A 4,423-nucleotide genomic window follows, 5' to 3' on the forward strand; every position below is an offset into this window, starting at 1 on the left:
AGATCCTCATGCCTTCACCTCTGGAACACTGGGAACAGAGACTCCACTACTCTCCTTTCTGTCCTCTCTTTTTCCTTTTCAAAAGCTATTGGCAGTTGGTGGCTGTTGGGAGGGGCCATTATTTTTATTCTAAGTATGGCCAAGGGTTGGTGGGCTGCCCCACTCCATTGGATGGCCCTCACATATGCACCTGAGAGACTAAGGAAAAAAAGAGAAAATATGAAATGGGAAAGGGAAAAGTAAGAATGGGCTCAGGGGGAGAAGGAATGAGGAAATGAGAAATCTCTGTACCCAAGACACATTGTATATATATCTGAAGTTATCAAAGAATTAATATAAATATTAAAGGGAATAAGGGTCTTCTTAAATGAATAATCTTTGTTCAAAACAGTGGATGTCATAACGACCTCAACTAATCATGTGTGTATATGATGAACTTTGACCCCATTTATGTGCCTACTTACCCTCTCCTGTCTGCCTTCCCTTCTCATCCTGGTCATCTTTCTTGTTCTGAATTGTCCCCATTCTTTGGAAACATCTTGAGTTTGTGTGCATGTGTGTGTGTGTGTGTGTGTGTGTGTGTGTGTGATGGAGAGTGTTGGGGGGGGGTAATAGAGAGTGTGCATGTATGTGTGCTTGAGAGTATATATTATATAATCTTCCCATCCTCCAGTGCTGGGACCCCAGATTCACACCAGGCTAACCTGCCCTAGTGACAATCTTTACAACAAATCCATTCGTGGGCAGTTTTTGATTGCCAGATGATTTAACTAACAGGATTTAACAGCTGTTCATTTAAGTCCTTTACAGAGCAAATTGTCTTCTAGGAATTCTTGCTGATACTTGTAGCTTCCTGAAGATTAATCTGTTACTATTTGTTGTAATAAAGATGCAGTTGGGTGCATGATTCTTTTGATCCTTGGTTTTTCAGTCTAGGCTCTGATCTCTTAGATTATTAACAGTATTAAGAATAAGTGTTTGTGGCAGGGCCTGGTGCCTATGACTCTAATTCCAGGACTGAGGAGGCAAAGGGAGGGGGGAGCTTTGTGAGTTTGAGACAATTTTTATCTATATACTGAAATCCAGAACAGCAAGGGACCACGGGATACCAAAGCAAAACACAAGTAGGTTTTTCAAACCATGAGCTGTATCCTATTTAAGCACTGTCTCATATTGCCCGCAGTCATGGTTTCTTTAGATGCTTCATTTTCTCCTTTTGAGTAAGAAGGCCTCTTGGACCCTGACTCTGCTGCGCAGTTATCAATCTCCAAGAAACTTTGATCATTTGATTCTGACAGCAGTGTGTGTTTTAATTAGTCAGGATCCATTTCAGGCTCCCTAGTAAGTTGTGCTGAGGTGGATCTCAGGTGATCAATGTACTAGCCTCTTGAAGGCTGCAACCATGGTGAGGACTGAGCAGGAACCTCACACAATTCCTTCCATACACAGAGGGTAGTAGTCTCAGAGTTTACAGGGAATGAGTCTGAGTTTTAGAGATAATAATGGAACCAGAGAGGGCTTAAGCTTAAATGTCTTGGTTTGTTTGCTTGCTTGTTTGTTTTCAGACAGTATATCTAACGCAATTCTATTTGTCCAGAAGCTATGAAGACCAGGCTGGCCTGAAACTCACATCTGTCAGCCTCTGCCCCTGGATGCTAGCATTAAAGTTGTGAGCCAGCACACTCAGCCCCTACAGCCGGAATTTAAAAGTCCTATTAAACTTCCAACTTTACCTTGACACTGTTTCACACTCCTGGGAACCTCTGGGAATCTTACAGAGTGGATCAAAACCCTGTGGTTGAAAGCCTGAATATGCCTTGGATCCAAAAGGGAACTTAGAAGGAAAAGAAAAAGAAAGAAGGATAAAAAGAGATAAAGAAAAGCAAGAAAACAAACCAAAAAACGACAAGAACGGAGGCAAAAGTAATAAAATCCTAAGAGCTAACAGCTCTAGGCTGATAAGAAAACCTTGACCTTTCCTTTTAAAGGTCAAGGTTTTCTCTTAAAAGCTCAACCTTTCCTCTTAAATACCTCTTCAAAGACTGGTGTGGCCTTGCACACCTTTAATCCCAGCACTAGGGAGGCCGAAGCAGGTGGATCTCTGAGTTTGAGGCCTGCCTTATCTACAGACTGAGGTCAAGGACAGCCAGGGTTACACAGAGAAAATTTGCCTCAAATAAACAATAAAATAAAACAAAATTTCCTCAAAGCCGGATAAAGAGGTACATATCTATAATCATAGTTCTGAGAAGACTGAGGCAGGGGCATGATGAATGCAGCTCTAGTCTGTGTTATCTAAAGAGTTCCAGAGCAGCCTGTGCCACTGAGAACCCCATCTCCACCCAATCAAACAAAGGAGAAAGGAAAACCCCCAGGTCTCCTGGGAAGTTTCTTAATGAGTGAAGATCATAAAAACTGTTTAAAATGAGACACAGAGGACATCCTGAAACAAAGATCAAAATTAGACCTGGGAAGGAATTTAGAACTAAAGGGTCTGGGACCCAAACTTGCACCAAAGAAACAAAAACCCCCACAATAGGAACAACAAACAAAAACCAAAGAAGATTGCTGGCCATGGTGACAAGTTAAGAATTAACTGTACAAGATAAAGAAGGTAGCAATCTTAAGTATACACTAATCTATTTAATGAAATCTGGAGTAAAGAAAAAAGAACAAACAAACAATCATGAAACAAAAACACAAATCATGAGAATCTCCAAATTTACCAAAGGGCACCTGAGGCAATGACGTTTCTCTTCAGCAGGGCTCAGCAATGCCAAAATGAGGCCAACTTTCCCTATTACAATCTTATGGTTCCTAATTTTCAGTCAGCTCCTGTCAAGAATTAGGAGTGTGTTGAGGTGGTGATGCACACCTTTAATCTCAGCACCCGGAGAGATCAAGGCAGCCTGGTCTACTTAAGGGAGTTTCTGGGCAGCCTGGACTACAGTGAGATCTGCCTTAAGGCGGGAAAGGTGTGGAGAGGAATCCTGGATCTTCCTGCTCCAGCTCCTCCATCCCTCACCAGCCTTCAAGGACTTTTCTAGTCCAGGGTCTGCAGATCTCCAGGATTTTAGATATTATAAAGAGGAGAATTTTAGGTCCTTGGGTATTCAAGTGACGATTAAACATATCATCCAATAGCAATCACAGGGAGTGTTTAAATGGGTGTTGAGGGGAGGAGGTAGAGACTTTAGGACCTCCTCTCTGAGGCGGGTCAAAGCAGGCCCTTGGCAGTGAGTACAGGTATAAAGCTCCTGAGACTGGAACTGCCTTTGCACTGAGGAGCCTGCTGCCTGCAAATTCTCTGTTCAAAGCAAGTGGGAGCCCACAGGAGACAGGAATGAGGGACCCACGCAGGCAACCCTGGTGGAATGTGCCAGATTACTTCCACAGCCCACTGGTGTTTTACATGGAAGAGGACCAGGAAGACTACATATTTGGTAGGTGGACCTTGCCTTCATCTTAATTTCTTTCTATCATCTGTCTACCTTAGGCCACAGACTGCTTACCCACCCCACCCCCAACCAAGTGCTGGAGTTTGACATGTGCTGTTACCTCTTCTGTGAACAGGCCCTGATGATGAATACCTTCGCACCCTGGAGGTCCACACCAACACCCTCATTCAGCTGGAGAGATGGTTCACACCTTCAGGCCAAACCCTAGTCTCTGTGGTGGGACCATTTATGGCAAGGCTGTGGGTGATGAACCTGATCAGGAAACTGGGGAGTCCGAATACTTTTGAGCAGACTCAAGGTAGGCATCCTTGACAGGATTATGGTGGAGTCCTTGGTGCCTCTTTGAAGAAATTATGTATGAGTCCTCTCTCTGCATGTACAGCTGCCTGCCAGAAGAGGGCCTCAGATCTCATGAGTCACCAAGTGGTTTCTGGGAATTGAAGTCAGGACCTCTAGAAGAAATGCAGTACTTTGATGCATCTTTGGGAATAGCTGTATTGCACCCTAAATCCTGAAGGGCCTCTGAGTTATAAAGTAAAGCAGATTTTACCCAGAGTGCAGTGAAGACAGGTAGAACAAAGAGTCATACAGTTTTATGGGAGAAAGACAGGGAGGCTATGGGAAGGTAGGAATGAATTACGAGTGTTCGGGGTTGGGGGAACTTGGTGGGATGATCTTTCCCTGGAAGGTCCTCCTGAATGTCTTCTTTCTCTTACATCCCTGCTCAGGCCAGACGATGCTACTGCAGATCCGGAGCCATCCTCTGACAGAGCAAGACCTGGAGTTTCATCCAGAAGCAGTGAGCAGTCCCTGGTTTCCAGAAGAATGTTAGCATTTCAGTGGAAGTTCCTTGTTACTTGAGGTTTCCTTTGACAGTTGTTTAGTTGTTTTGGAATTCTATGCGAATTCTTTGTCCTCATAACTTCAGAGATCTCCTGGGAAAGCAGGCAGTGGCAGAGCAGTAG

At 43.9% G+C, this 4,423-nt stretch overlaps 1 pseudogene; it reads left to right on the plus strand.

Moving 5' to 3' along the window:
* The first annotated feature begins 3,343 nt into the window (after positions 1-3,343).
* LOC127691966 (KH homology domain-containing protein 1B-like) lies at positions 3,344-4,423 on the plus strand (annotated as a pseudogene).

The sequence above is a fragment of the Apodemus sylvaticus genome, chromosome 9 (genome assembly GCF_947179515.1).
Source record: "Apodemus sylvaticus chromosome 9, mApoSyl1.1, whole genome shotgun sequence".
Classification (NCBI taxonomy): domain Eukaryota; kingdom Metazoa; phylum Chordata; class Mammalia; order Rodentia; family Muridae; genus Apodemus; species Apodemus sylvaticus.